Source organism: Chrysochloris asiatica, unplaced genomic scaffold (assembly GCF_000296735.1).
Source record: "Chrysochloris asiatica unplaced genomic scaffold, ChrAsi1.0 scaffold00108, whole genome shotgun sequence".
Classification (NCBI taxonomy): Eukaryota; Metazoa; Chordata; class Mammalia; order Afrosoricida; family Chrysochloridae; genus Chrysochloris; species Chrysochloris asiatica.
Window position 1 is genome coordinate 2,749,390 of NW_006408626.1, and position 16,795 is coordinate 2,766,184.

Consider the following 16,795-nt stretch of genomic DNA (forward strand, 5'->3'; position numbering starts at 1 on the left):
AAAAATGGCTTGGTTATCCTAAAGAACATGAAGTAAAATTATTTGTTATTGTTAAGTGCTGTTGAGTCAGTTCAAACTCATAGCGATGCTGTATAGGGTTTCCAAAAAGTGGCTGGTGGCTTTGAACTGCCAACCCTGTGGTAGCAATCTAGTGCTTATCCTACACCACACTATTAAATAATATATTGTAGGCAGATAGCATATATTATCATTTAATCCTCAAAACAGCATTAAAACATAGACATTCCCATCTGTGCTTATAAATGACAAAATTGAGGTTTAGAGAGTAAGTAACTTTTTAAAACTTATAAGTAGTAGACATAGAATTATAACCTGAGTTCTTTTGATTCCAGAGTTCTTTTAACTATAAAACATTTGCCAGATCCTGATAGAAAGCAGCTATACTCTTTTTCTCATTCACTTTAATGTCCAAATGTTGCCTCAAATATACACATTTCTAGAATATCAAGGGAGAATGATTGTTTTTAAAAATAACACAAATAATGAACATTAGCTACTTGATAGGACTCTTGTCCTTTTAGCTTTATCCTTGCCACTGGCATCAGTATATATACACGTCAGAGAGGCTCATCATAAGGCAAGCCAAGCCTTAAGTTGGAACAGGATGGATTATAAATTGATGCAGCAGAATAAAAATCAAGTACTTTATAGCTGTCTTCCTTATTATGTCTATTTGCAATTACAGTAGAGCTGTATGATCAGATTTCTTTTCATTGAAGTTTTCTAGCATTTATCCAACAATAATATATATGGCAAAATTGATCCAAGAGATTAATTATGTGATTATATAACAAATATTACTATTGGAAATGCTTTCTTAATAAAGATAATGTATCTGTAAAGCTAGCATAGTTATTATTGGAGTCATTTTTCTCTTTATTGAGTGGAGGACCAATGTTCTCTAATGAATTCTGTCACCATGGCCAGACCAAGTTCATTAAGAGAGTTATGGTTTGGGAGATTGACTCTAGAGAGCACTTTGACCACCCTCTGCAGTCCTATCTGATGAATTCCTGACGGAGGAGTTTCAGCAGTGCTTACAACAGTAGATCCCAACCTCCTTATAGTGAATGCCACATTTTCCCTGGGATATTACAGCTACCCCCACCGCTCTATAGCTGTTTCCTTTTTATCCTCCTTTAAGTCAGAAGAACAGATGCCATTTGTCCCTTGGAGATTCTGTCTTTTCTGGTTAGCATGACTAAAAAGAATAGACTTGCAGAGTCTATTCTTTTCTGGTTAGCATAACTAAATTATGGTAAGCCTGGACTAAAATGAAGCCAGGAGTTCAACTAAACTTTATAACGTGGAGGAAACAAATTAAATGTGCCTGATTATTCATTACAGCCTGTGTGACGGATATTGAGCCACTGACAGATACTTGCTGGTTTCCAGAGCTTTAATAGATTCCACCTCCCAGCATAGGTGGTAATGTGCCGTGAGCTCTGCCCTACAGCTGTTTGATTTCCCTGTGATCTTGAAGCTGTCTTTCCCTGACTATCATCTAGACAGAGTCACAGATGCCCTCCAGAAATAAATGTTCTCAGGCCCACTTCTCTGGGAACAATCAACCTTTTGTGCTCCAAAGCATATTTTCTTGTGTTTGGATGAGAAAAGGATGTTTTGAAAGGATGATAACTTTGGATGCAGGTTAACACAAGCAGATGGATGACAGTGATGGGGGCTTGCTTTTCTCTTCGCTAGATAAAAGTAGCTGTCCTCATTCTGTGGTTCCAGGAGAACACATTAGAACTTCTGTCCTCCACCTCCCACCCCGCATCCTTGCAACTGGTACCAGATATTCTGTTGTTGTTGTTGTTAAGTGCTGTCGAGTTGGTTCTGACTCACAGCAATCCAGTATAGGGTTTCCAAGGAGCAGCTGGTTAGCAGTCTGGCACTTATCCAGTAGTGCCACACTAGGACATTCTATTAAAAATCATTGGATTACCTAATGTTTATTGTCTGCTAAAAAGTAAATTGCACACTAAGAAATACTGATTGCCTTGATGCACATGTGTTCCTCAGACCCTTTTGTACTTGGTGCCCACTCACACATACCCTCCCACTTTCCACCTTAGTACACAATTTCCATCTGCCTCCCATGAGCACTCAATATGTCTTGACTTGAAGTTTCCCTCTGGCTTCCAGAGCCCACTTTGCTGCCTGCTTAGCAGACCAGAAGTGCCAGAATCCCAAGCATTAATAAACCCCAAATTACCCTCAATCAATGATGTACAATTTCTCATGTACAATTTCTTAGCAATGTCCTTCTACACTGGTTTTTACGCCTTCCCTAGTGTGAGTTCACATCCATGGTAATAGTGACAGATGTCTTCACTGGCTGCCTTCCTTCCAGATGTTAACTTACTTCTTTCCTTCAAGTTTTTTTTTTTTTAACTTTCCAAACAAATGGCTGTCACTAGAGTAGTTGTCTAAGAAATTTGCTTTCAGAGAATTTTAAATTATAACAAACAGTAAGCGAATACATGAGAATTTGGATTTTGAAAAAGAGAGAAACTATCATTAGAATTAAAAAGTAAAAATATGTTCTCCTTAAAAGGAAGAACATATTTCTTAAATGCTAAGACCAGAAACAAGTACTTTTCATATTTAATCTAACAACAATTCTGTGTGTCAGTACATTAAGGCTCAATGGAATGAGTTAGTCTAAGTCCATATAGCTTAGAAAAGATATAGATCTTTGATTTAGATTGAGATTACCTGGTTCTAAGTTCATACTTCTACAGTACCATCTTTGCCTTCTACTCTGCACCCAACTTTGCTTAGAGTGGAAAAAGGAGGGAGGGTCTACAGCAAAAACTGACATAAAGCCCAGAGGAAAAACTGCTGACACACATAAAAACACATTTAGCTTAAGGAGAGTTTTCGAGCAAAAGCAAAAGCAGCCCCTTTTCGACCTTTCTCCACCATCTCACTGCTGCTCCATGGAGAAAGAGATCCTGTCAAGCTGGACAAATTGAGTTTCAGGTGTCTCAGGATGGGTGTAATTTCTGAGTGTAACAGAACACAGTGGTTCTGACATTCATGGTTGTATCTGACTATTTCATGAAGTCATAGGGGAAATATGGGTCATGGAAGTCAACATAATTTTGTTCTAGTCCTTATCTCTAGCAGCTCCTTTGAGCATCAAGACCTAGAGAACTACTTCTTTTGGCCATAATGTGCTCTTTCCCACCCATTATCTTGTTTAGCTCATTATTGTTGCATACAGGTTCCTTTACCTGGAATCCTCACTTGCCTCCTTTCTACCTAGAGAGGTTTTCCTTTGTCTTGAAGTCTCAGCTCAAATTAAGAAAGGCGTACGACAGGGTTGTATTCTTTCACCATGCTTATTCAACCTGTATGATGAGCAAATAATCTGAGAAGCTCGGTTATATGAATAAAAATGTGGCATCAGGATTGGAGGAAGACTCATTAACAACTTGTGATATGCAGATGATACAACCTTGCTTGCTGAAAGTGAAGAGGACTTAAAACATTTACTGATGAAGGTCAAAGAGCACAGCCTTTAATATGGATTACATCTCAATGTAAAGAAAACAAAAATCCTCACCACTGGACTAATAAACAACATTCTTATCAATGGAGAAAAAATTGAAGTTGTTAAGGACTTCATTCTTCTTGGATCAACTATCAACACTCATGGAAGCAGCAGTCAAGAAATCAAATGACGTATTGCATTAGGCAAATCTGCTGCACAAGACCTTTTTAAAGTGTTGAAGAGCAAAGATGTCAGCTTGAGGACTAAGGTGTGCCTGACCCAAGCTATGGTATTTTTAATAACCTCTTATGCATGCAAAAGCTGGACAGTGAATAAGGAAGATCATAGAATTGATGCTTTTGAATTATGGTGTTGGAGGAGAATACTGAAAGTGCCATGGGCTGCCAAAAGAACCAATAGATCTGTTTTGGAAGAAGTGCAGCCAGAGTCCTCCTTGGAGGCCAAGATGGCCAAACTTCATCTCTCATACTTTGGACATATTGTCAGGAGGGACCAGTCACTGGAGAAGGATATCATGTTTGGTAAGGTGGAGGGTCAGAGAAAAAGAGGAAGACCCCCAAGGAGAAGAATCGATAGACTCAAGCGTGTCAATAATAGTGAGGTTGGCCCAGGATCAGGCAGTGTTTTGTTCTGCTGTACATAGGGTTGCTATGAGTCGGTACTGACTCAATGGCACCCAACAACAACAACAACAACAATGACAACTGCTCAAATACCACTTCTTTGGAAGTCTTGCCTGATTTTGGTTCTCTGTTTTAGGTGCTTTATTTTTGCCTTGATTAGAGGCCATTATCATTTCTGTCAGACTCTAAAAGGGCATTTGACAACTAGACAGATGTGGTGGGATGGGTAAACCCTCCAGGGTATATCTCATGTACTGATTTGTACTGGGGGACATGGTCTAGGAGAAGGCTGCTATTTCTATGTGGAAAGGCATGGATAGAAGGAGGGTCTAGAGTAGACAGAGTGGCCTTTTCCTCTAGTCATTCCATGGAAAAAGTCTGAACTTTTTAGGGACAACAATACTGATATTTCCTGAAGGAGTCCAGATGTAACAGGATGACACTCTGAGACAGTTGTGCAGGAGGACCTGAAATTTGAGGCATTTCTGTAAATTAAACTGACTGGTTCCCATGAACTGGAAAGATCAAGGAGACCAGACTTTGTGGTCCCAGAGAGAAGAGACATTTTTAAGTGAACATTTGAAATATAGGTTCATAGGAGTCTGATGTGGCACTGTGGAATAAGTACTCGACCTCAAGGTCAATTTAAACTGTAAGGTTGGTGGTTCAAACTCACCACCTGCTCCTGGGAAACTCTACTATACAGGGCTGCCATGAATTGGAACTGACTCGACAGCATTTAACAACAACATAGATTCATAGGAGTTTGCACAAAAATGTATAGGGAAATCCTATGCATCTCTTCTCTCGGTCTCTCCCAGTATTATTGTTGTTGTTAAGTGCTGTCTATTCTTATTCTAGTTCTTATTCTACAGCAACATAAAAGGACTCCTTCTCAATATTAACATTGTACAAAACCAATAAATTGATATTGGTTCAATCCATGCAGCTTATTCAGGTATCACCAGTTATATATATTATGCATTTGTTATATTCATCCCTCGATCCCCATACCTGTCCAATGGCAACCAACGATCCAGTCTTCATCACTATAATTACATTATTTTATGATTGTTATATAAATGAAATATTTCTACATATATAATTTTGTGACTGCTGTTTTCCATTCAGAGTAATTGCTTGGAAGTTTGTTAAAGTTGTATGCAGCAGTTCACTCTTTTTTATCAAAGAGTAGTATGGTATGGTGCACCATAGAACATTATCATCTAAGCTCTGTATTTCCAGTATGGTTCTTGGCATATGGTCCGAGCTCAATGTTAGCTACTTTAAGAGATGATTGACATTGTTATAATGTGTGTCAAAAAACATAATAAATGGGAAAAGCCAAAGCTGGGTATTTCCACACCATTTAGAATAATCAATATTCTGATCCTCTCATCCAAACCCGCTGCCACAAACTTTTCAAAATGACCAATCACCTTGTGAAGAAATTGATCAAATATGAGAAATTGGAACAATGACTGCATTTGCATGCTAGATTGACCCAGACAGATTTTGAAGTGATGACACATTTGAAAACCTCGCCTTAACTGATCTCCTTGCATAATTTTTACCCCAGCAATGGAGTTAAACTAAAAACTTGAAATGCCAGAAAATGAAGCTGCAGTAATGAAGGAGCTTAAGTATATAAAAAAAAAACTTGATGAGAACATCTCAGAACTTCTGCCAAGCATACCCTTCTAGTATTAATAGTGTTTTTCATTTGTACTGAGCTTAAAACATTTAAAAAGGTGTTTGTATCATCATCTTATTTATCCCAAAATTAATACTGTGAGATACATGGAGAATGCGATGGGTGGGAAGAACTTATTATCATCTGCAGTTGAAAAAGGAGAAAACAGAACTGTTTTGTGTTTCTGTGAGCTTATTTGTCCAAGCTTGAACAACTAGTGAATCACCCTAGCTCGAACTCTGATGTTCAGTGTACATTTACCCTGTTATTGTTAGGTGTCATTGAGTTAGTTCTGACTCATAGTGACCCTATGTAGAATTCCGTTATTTCATGAACAGAAAAAAACACTGTCCAGTTTTGAGCATCTTCACAATTGTTATTATATTTGAGCCTATTACAGCTAAAATTGTGTCAATTCATCTCCTTGGGGGGTCTTCCTCTTTTTCATTGACCCTGCACTTTACCAAACATGATGTCTTTCTCTAGGGATTGTCTCTTCCTGACATATTCAAATTACTAGAGATGATGTCTCCCCATACTTGTCTATAAGGAGCAATACAGACATACTTCTTCCAAAACAGATTTGTTATACTTAAAATTCTTCATCCACATGATAATTCAAATGTATCAATTCATCTAAGGTCTTTCTTATTCATTGTCCATCTTTTGTATATATATATATATATATGGCAATTGAAAATACCATGGCTTGGGTAAGGTACAACTTAGTCCTCAAAATGACATCATTGCTCTTTAACACTAAAGAAGTCTTTTGAAGCAGATTTGCCTAATGCAATAAGTTACTTAATTTCTTTTCTTTTTTTTCTTTTTTTTTAAAGTTACTTAATTTCTTGACTGCTACTTCCATGAATGTTGATTGTGAATTCTAGTGAAATGAAATATTTGACAATTTCAGTATTTTATCTGCTTATCATAATGTTATTTATTGGTTCAGTTGTGAGGATTTTTATTTTGTTTGTATTGAGGTGCAATCCATACTGAAAGCTGTAGTCTTTGATCTTCATCTGTAAATATTTTAAGTATTCTTTGCTTCTACCTAGCAAGGTCATATATTTGCATATCTTTGCTTGTTAATGACTCTTCATTCAATCCTGATGCCATGTTCTTATTCAGATTATCCAGCATCTCAGATTATTTGTTCAGCATTCAGATTGAATAAGTATGATGAAAGATACAACCCTGACACACATCTTTCCTGATTTTAAACCATTCTGTGTTTCCCTGTTCTGTTTGAAAGATTGTCTCTTGGTCTATGTACAGGTTCCTCAAGGACACAATGAAGTGTTCTGGAATATCCATTCTTTACAATGTTGTCCATAGAATGATCCACACAGTCAAAAACCTTTACATAGACAATAAAGCACAAGTAAACATCTTATTGGTATTCTCTGTTTTCAGCCAAGATCCATCTGATGTCAGCAATGATATCCCTAGTTCCACATCCTCTTCTGAATCCAGCTTGAATTTCTGGCAGCTCCCTGTTGATATACTGTTACAACCATTTTTGACTTACCTTCAGTAAAATTTTAGTTGCATGTGATATTAATAATATTGTTCAATGATTTCTGAATTCTATTGGGTTACCTTTCTTGAATATGAGCATAAATATGTGTCCTTCCTAATATGCTGACCAGGTAACTGTCTTCTAAATTTCTTGGCATAGGTGAGTGAACACCTCCACCATTTCAATTTGCATTCCATCAATTCCTGAAGGTTTTTCAACAATGCTTCAGTGTAAATTGGACTTGTTCCTTCATATGCTACTTTTTGAAATGGTTCAATGTTGACCAGTTCTTTTTGGTAGAGTGACTGCATATTTGTTCCATCTTCTTTTGATGCTTCTTGCATCATTCAATATTTTGTCCATAGAATCCTTTAATACTTCAATAATTTTTCTTGAGTTCTTTCAACTTGAGATAACTGAACATATTCTTCCATTTTGATTTTTAGACTCCGGGTTTGCCCAGTTCAGTATCTTTACTTTGTCTTCTCTAGCTACCCTTTGAAATTTTCTATTCAGCTTTTACTTCATCATTTTTTTCTAGTCATTTTAGCTTCTCTACCTCCAAGAGCAAGTTTCAGAGCTCCTTCTGACATTCATTAGGGTTTTTTCTTTCCTTAATCTATTAGCCTGCTATTCTCATGGGTAAGTAAATTCTCTTCTAGAAAAGAAGAAATCTTTGCTTTTTCAACTGGAGATAATTCTTATCATTTGAATTTGCTAATTCCAATGACAAAGTGCTCTGTGCATGCATTTCTATTGCATTCATTTGCTGCAAGTCGTGTTTGTAAGAAACAGAATCTTTATCTTGATTGTTTTTACAAAAGCAAATCTTCAAGATACTTAGAATAATCTACGGTATGTTATTGTACACAATTGTAGTAATTGATTTTACCTGGGTGTAAAAATCTTAGCAACTGAGTAAGTCTTTTTAAAATCTCCAGATGGCTTAATTGCATCATTTTAGGAACCAAGAGTACACAAATAGTACAAACAGGCAAAATCTAGAAACACACATAGATGAAAAATAATAGTTAAAAGTAAGTTTTGAGGTTTTAAAAATAAGATAGTCTAATTCATGATAAAAACTCTCAGAAAACTAGGAATAAAGGGGGACTTTCTCAACTTGATAAATAACACATACAAAAAACTCACCGCTACCACCCTATGTAGAAATGTCTCCCTTAGGATTGGACACCAAGTAACGATGCCCTCTCTTACTACTATTTTCAACATCATACTGGAAGTTCTATCTAGTATTAAGACAAGAAAATAAAATTGCCTTTGTTTGCAGATGATTGTTTATGTAGAAAGTCCCAAAGAACTGGCTAAAATTTTTGTGAACTAAGCAATTTTTATAGAAAGATTATATGATACAACTTCATATATAAGAGTTGATTGCTTTCCTATGTACTAGTGCAAAAATTTGTGGCACCAACCATCCTTCCCACAGCTTTCTCTCCTGACCTCAGTCCGATAATTCACTGCAATGGCCACATAAAACTCTGAGACAATACTCAGTGATGGGGTTTATTAGGGAACTTAATAGGTTACAATACAGGGAAAAAAAATGCTCAGGGCACAGATATTCCAATTAGCTTCTGATAAATTTCCACAGGACACACCACTCCACTATCAGTCTCAGCCTGAAGGCACTTGGTTCTAGCTCCTTGGGTCAGCAAACCTTCCTCCAACATTTAAGTGTCTAGGGGCACCCCGCTCTACAGTTATGCTTCCTGCCCACTGCTCTGTATTGTACACTGGTTCTTGGTTCTGCTGCTGCTGCTACTTCTTTGCCACTTCTCTGGTTTCACAGTTTTCTGCCCCTGAGTCAAAGAGATTCGATGTTCAGAGAGCTTGGGGTACAAAGGACATGCTGTACTCTTGGCTCTTTATTTTTTATGGTGTTAATATCCCCTCAACTGCTTCTGAGATGTCTCATTTTAAACCCGTTAGAGTTCCAGGTTTTCACAATTACAAATAACTCTGTTAACATCCACAACTGAATCATGTCTTCCTGTCAGTATCTTATCCCACCTGCTTCTTACCCAGACTTACCAGGAAAAGAGTTGTTTGGTGGGAATTACATAGAGAAGGATGGGAGAGACAAATTAATAATTCTCTACACTTCAGGCAACCCCTGGTTCTTCTAGCCATTTCCCTTTTCATACATAACAGATTTACTTTTTCAATAACAATTATTTTAACTGAGCACACTCATGAAAGCTTGTACACCAGCAATTTCATGCTTCAATAAACAAATAGAATTTGGAATTTAAAAATACTACTATTTATATTCACACCCAAAAATGGAATTGTTGTTGTTGTTATTGGTAAGTGCTGTTGAGTCACTTCTGACTCATAGCCACACTGTTCAGGGTTTCCAGAAGACTCAATATTGTTAAGATGCCAAATTTTCCCAACTTGATCTATAGAATCAACATAATCCCAATCAAAGTTCCAGAAAGTTATTTTGTGGATATTGACAACTAATTCTAAAATTTATGTAGAAAAGTAAAAGACTCAGAATAGATAGCACAAACTGTAAAAGAAAGGTTGAAGGACTAGCATTATAGAGCTTCAAGCCTTAGTACAAAGTTCCGTAAATAAGGCAGAATGGTACTGACTTTTAAAAAAAATAAGATGCATATATCAATGACACAGAATGGAAGGTCCAGAAATAAGTTCACACAAAGTCAAATGATCTTTTATAAATGAATAAAGATAATTAAATGTTGAAAAAATATTCCTTTAAACAAATATTGCTGGGCCAATTGGATATCCATATGCAACAAAATGAATCTATCTACATACGGAGCATAAACCTTTCACAAAAACTAACTCAAAATGGATCATAGACCTAAATGTCAAATGCCAAACTTCTAGAAGAAAATATAGATACCTTTGTGTTTGACAATAAATGTTTAGGTATATTATCAAAAGCACACATAATCCATGAGAGAAAAAGTGATGTTGGTCTATTAGAAAGTGAGAACACTGGCTGTTTGAGTTGGGAATGAATTTTTGGTTTTAAATAATATTAATTTTTAATCCAGATGAGCTTTTTAACCTATGTAAATAAGAAAGGAAGAAAGCTATTAAGACATTGAGACTTATCAATTGAGGTTGCATCTATCTTGTATACATTACATAAGGTTGTAGTAAATTGTGACATATGGGGTCCACAAAAGTACTCTTTTTTTCTCTTTTCTTTTTAATATTGTAATCACCCTTCCTATTTTCTTTCTGGGTCAAATATGGATGGCTTTTATTTATTGACGACATGCTCTGTGTCTCATACATAGCTGCAAGAGAAAACTTTCCTCTTTCCCTTTTAGGCCTAGGGTTAATATATCTTCACAGTGCACATTGCTTCCATCCCTTAGAGATGATAGCAGATTAACCTTCATGACATGCAAGTCAAGAGTTTGACCAAAAAAGTAGAGAAAACCTTTAATTTCAAAGATGCTACAGTTGTTTTTGGCACAGGACCAGGCAGTGTTTTGTTCTGTTGTACACGATGTCACTGTGAATTAGTACCAACTCCACAGCACCTAACAGCAACAACAACAACAAGTTGTTCTTTTATGAAACTAAATTGTGGATGTAGGCAGGAAATGCTACTCTTAAAATGTTATTTTATTTATTTCTACTAGGAACTCTTCCATGTAAGTATTATTTTGATGATCATATAGATAATAAAATGAGTATCACAAAAGTTAAGTAATTTCTTCACAACTAATATTATATAGCAGAGGCAGGACTAAACACTGGTTTAGCCCTAAGAACAATGTTCTTTGTCCTTTACCAGAGGCAATGTAGTATAGTTATAGGTAGGTAGGTAAAGTGTCAAGTTACTTTGATTCACTTTCTGGGATTTTTATTCATTAGTTATTTAATCCTGGAAAGTGTATCCAATATATATGTGCCTTAGCATTCACATGTAAAAAAAAGTGAAAATCATATATCTTCAGATTACTGTGCAAATCAAATGAGATAATGAATTCCAAGCACTTAATATATTATAAGGAGCTCTGGTAGCGTAGTGGTTATGAATTGGGCTGTGAACCTCAAGGTCAGCAGTTCGAAACTACCAGCTGTTCCACAGGAGAAAGAGGAGGCTTTCTGCTCCTGTAAAGATATATAGCCTCGGAACCCTGTACAGGGTCGCTATGGGTTGGAACCGACTCCACGGCACACAGACACCACCAATATATTATACACCATATAAGAAACAGTCAATGTGAAGGGGTTTAAAAAAGTTTGTAGAAAAATTTCATCATTTTTCAATTCCATTTTAAAAAAAATTTAAGGCCCCCTGCATATTTTAGCAAGAATTATTCTAACAAGACAGAATAGTATAGATTAAGAAATAAACATATGTATATATAGATCAATGGAACAGAATGGAAGCTTCTGAAATAGACTGAGACAAACATAATCAACTAATCTTTAACAGAGAAACAAAGACAATTACAAGTAGACAGGAAAGTCTTTTATAAAGATAAAACACACAACTATAAAGCTTCAGAATGAAAAATAGATAGAAAAAAATCCTTTTTGCCTTTACTTCTACAATAAAAAACAACAATAATTGAAGGGTAACATTACTTGAATCCACACATCAACTATCTGACTAGTTCCTTGAATCTTGGAAGGGTCATAACTAGAATGCTATTTTTAACGACTCATATGGAAGGGTTTCTACAACTTGGATTTCTACAGCAACCAGAACAGCTATCCAAAACCCACTTCTCATTTACAGCACAACTCATTTTATTGTGCTTTGCTGTACTAAGCTTCCCAGATATTGTGTGTGTGGCTTTTTTTTTTTTTTTTTTTTTTTGTAAATCAACGATCTTTGGCAACCCTGCCTGGAGCAAGTCTATTGGCACCATCTTTCCACCAACATGAGCTCATTCATGATTCATGACTCTGTCACATTTTGGTAGTTCTCATACATCTCAAATTGTTTCATATTACTATTACACACTTAATAGGCCAAAGTATATTATAAACATAATTTGTACAGGCATTGGGAAACAAAAAAAAATTCACGTGGCTTACTTTATTACAATGTTTGCTTGATTGCAATGGTCTAGAACTGAACCACTATATCCCCAAGATATATATGTCTGCATATATTCTTTTCAATATTAGAGAAAATACTTTCTAGCTGAACTGTGATGTAATTTATTTAATTTCTGGCTCCTCTGATGAGAATTCAACAGTTTCAGTTTCTATGTGAATTAGAGCCACATTATGTGCAAGGCAATACATTAGACACTCAAGGAGCTTGGTAAGTTTTATATCTATATCTCTCTATATCTGTTTCTTTATCTATCATTCTATCTATGTATATCTTAAGTTCAAAACACTAGAAATACCACAAAAGAGATTAAAAATGTCGGTATTTGGAGGTGATAAAGATAGCACACAGTATCAGGGTGTAAAAAAAGCTTCTGAGTAAAGATTGTGGCATTTGATTGGTGCTTTGCTATAAGAGCAGATTTTGACATGTAGAGATAATGTTGTTGTTGTTGTTGTTAAGTGCCGTTGAGTCGGTTCCGACCCATAGCGACCCTGTACAGGGTTTCCGAGGGTGTAAATCTTTACGGGAGTAGAAAGCCTCATCTTTCTCCCGCGGAGCGGCTGGTAGTTTCGAACCACTGACCTTAAGGTTCGCAGCCCGATTCGTAACCACTACGCTACCAGAGCTCCATTGTAGAGATAATAGGGAATGACAATCTAGAGGAATAAAAATGAACAAACAAACAAAACCCACAAAGGAAGTAAGTACAACACAGTTCAGTAAGGATGAATGTATGTGAAAGATTGTTGTTGTCCTTGTTAAGTGCCGTTGTGTTGGTTCAGACCCATAGTGACCCTGTACAGGGTTTCCAAGGCTGTAAATCTTTACGGGAGCAGAAAGCCTCATCTTTCTCCTATGGAGTCCCTGGTAGTATCTAACTGCTGACCTTGAGGTTAGCATCCCAACTTGTAACCACTACACTACCAGAGCTCCTTTGTGAAAGATTAGATGGAATAATAATAATAATAATAATAAATGCTTGAGATCAGATTGAGGGAATCTAAAGAAGTGTAGGGAGTCTGGGTCTTATTCAACATGCTGAAGGGTGCCATTGATTGTATTTAAGAATAATAGGATCTTTGGGATAACATTGATGGCTGTGTACAGAATGGGCTAAAAGAGGGTTAGAAGAGTTGAGGAGGTGAGTTAGGTGTTGTCAAAATCCATAGTGAGGTTTGAACTATGGTGCTGATAGTGAAGAGAACATAAAAAGCAGTGAGTTAAGGAAATTGCAGTGACAAGATTGAATCATGCTTGATGAGAGTTGAGTTGAAAAAAAAAAAAAAAACCAGTATGGCTAGGATACTGTTGAAACCCTCAGTAGAAATAGAAACTATAGGAGGAGAAGAATTGCCAGAGAAATATTGAAGCAGGACCAGTCAATTTGAAGTCTGTCTTATAAGACATCCAGGTTAACATGTCCAGAAAAGTGTTGGAGAGGACAATGACATAGGATATAAGAGACAGATAATAATGACCGTATGTAGGGCTCATCATGAGCCTCCAGTTACTTCTACTATTCTGTGAATGAGTAGTTGTCCCCATGTCTACCAATGTGATCTTTATTTTATTTATTTAGCTGATTTAGGTTCACTGACCCATAAGATATTAGAATCAGAAGGCACTGTACCTCAAAAATTGTCTAGTTCTGTAATTTGACCCTATAGATGAAGAAATTAAATGTAGTGAAGAAACCTCTTAAAGTTATTAGATATAAAGACCCTGTTAATGCCCCCTCCTCTGCCTTTGTCCAGAATTCTGTGTTGTATCTTTCTCATAGCTTCCTGTGTCATAAGATGCTTCTGTCTACCTCTATATCACAAGAAACTCTTGGATTTAGGAAAAGAAAAAAAATATAATCACAAGAGACCCCAAATGACAGAGAAAGAAGGTTCTTAGAAAGAGAACCCAAATGGTTCATTGAAGTTAATAAGCTTGTTAGTTGCTATCGAGTTGGCACTAGCTAATAGTAACCTTATGTATAACAGATTAAAACATTGCCAGTTTTATGCTGTCTTCATGATGTTCGGGTTTATGTTTACAGTGAAACTTCCAATCTGAGCAGCGAGTTTTCCAATACCACACAGCGTTTTTTAATTCATAAAGTTTCCATTGGCTGATTTTTAGAAACGGATCACTAGGCTTTTCTTCCTAGTCTGTCTTAGTCTGGAAGCTCTGCTATATCCTTTAATCATGTGTGCATATTTGCTCCATGTGAAGAAGAAGCATTGGAAACATGGGAAACGTCAAGATACCAAGAAACTGAGGGAGCAGTGCTTTCCATCTGTGATTACTTTTGTCCTCTTATCCCTGTCTACACATTTTATAAATGATAGATGTTATCTAAAACATTTAAGCTAGGTCCTTCTAAAAAAACAAAGTCTCCATCAAACAGATAGTTGTTATTGTTGTTAAGTGCCGTCTAGTCGATTCCGACCCATAGCAACCGTGTATAGGTTTTCCAAAGAGCAGCTGGTGAGCTTGAACCACCAACCTTGCAGTTCAAATGACTTTGCAGTCTGATGTATTAGCCTTCAGCACCATACCAGGACTCCAAACAGATAGTTGTTGTTGTTGTTAAGTACCGTGGAGTCCGTTCCAACTCATAGTGACCCTGCACAGGGTTTCCAAGGCTGTAAATCTTTATAGGAACAGAGCACCTCATCTTTCTCCCATGGAAATGCTGGTAGTTTTGAACTGCTGACCTCAAGGTTGGCAGGCCGACTCGTATCCACTATGCTACCAGAGATTCGACAAAAAAAAAAAAAAAGCCATCAAATCTTATTTTCAGAGTCCAGGGACTTGGCATCTCCAATACTACATTCTTTCAATGCCTGCTTTACTGTCCTCATTCAGGTTAACATCATTTGGTACCCAGATTATTGCCTTCTAACCAGCTTCCCCTGTCTTAGTTATCTAATGCTCCTATAACAGAAATACCACAAATGGGTGCCTTTAGCAAACAGGAATTTATTGTCTCATAGTTTAGGAGACAAGAAGTCCAGTGTCCGAGTACTGGCCCTAGAGGAAGGATTTCTCTCATTGTTAGACCTGGAGAAAGGTCATTGTCTCCTTCCAGCATCTGTAGTCTGAATATTTCTTGGAGATTGCCATGGTCTTATCATCAATCTTCCTATAGATTTAGGAGTTCCACAGTGTAGGGACCCCAGATCCAAAAACACAATCCAGTTCTGGTTCGTTTTTCTTGGTGGTAGTAGGCCTCACTTCTCTCTCCTGTTATCTCTTGTAACATAAAAGGTCCACTGTTCATCTGTCAGTTTGTCATAGTGTGGTGGCTTGTGTGTTGTCATTCTGAAGGCTATGTCACTGCCATTTTAAACACCAGCAGGGTCACCCATGGTGAACAGATTTCAACAGAGCTTCCAGACTAGACAAGCCTAGGAAGAAGTAGGGGCAGACAACAACTGAATGGATAGCTAATGAAAATCTTGTCAGTAGCAGCATAATATTGTCTGATAGAATGATGGAAGATGTGTCCCTCAGGTTGGAAGGCACTCAAAATATGACTGGGGAGAAATTATCTCAGAATGTGAAATGTACGAAGTATGAATCTAGGACAGTTAAAAGTTGTCAAAAATGAAATGGAACGAATAAAGACCAATACCCTAGGCATTAGTGAGCTGAATTGGACTAGTGTTGGTCTTTTGAATCAGACAACCATATGGTGCACTATTGAAGCAGTATGGCATAATACTCATAATAAAAAAGAGCATACCAACATCCATTGTGAAGTACAATGATGTCTGTGACAGAATAGTATCCATATACCTACAAAGAAGACTAGCTAATATCACCATTATTTAAATTTATTTACCAACTACTAAAGCCAATATTGATGAAATTGGAGAATTCTACCAACTTCACTCTGAAATTGATCAAATATTGCAACTGAAATACATTTGTAATTACTGGAGGTAGGAATGGGAAAATTGGAAACAAAGAGGAAGGATCAGTAGTTGGAAAATATGGTCATGGTGACAGAAATAATGCTGGAGAAGACATATAGAATTTTGCAAGACCAATAACTTACTCATTGCAAATAACTTTTTCAACAACATAAAAGGCAATTACACATATGAAGCTCACCAGATGGAATACACAGGAATCAAATTGACTACATCTGTGGGAAGAAATGATATAGAAGCCTAATTGTTGTTGTTGTTGTTGGGTACCATCGAATAGTTTCTGACTCATAGTGACCCTGTATAGGGCTTTCAAGAAGTGGCTGGTGCATTTAAACCACTGATGTTGCAGTTCAAACCGACTTTGTGGTCTATTGTCTATCCTATAGTGCCACACC

The 16,795-nt window shown here is 36.8% G+C and overlaps 1 protein-coding gene across 1 annotated transcript in view; it reads right to left on the minus strand.

Annotated features, from left to right (window-relative positions):
- The window catches only part of LOC102834192 (calcium-activated potassium channel subunit beta-2-like), a 508,673-nt gene that overhangs the window by 357,568 nt on the left and 134,310 nt on the right, over positions 1 to 16,795 (minus strand). The gene's annotated exons all lie outside the window — the stretch shown is intronic.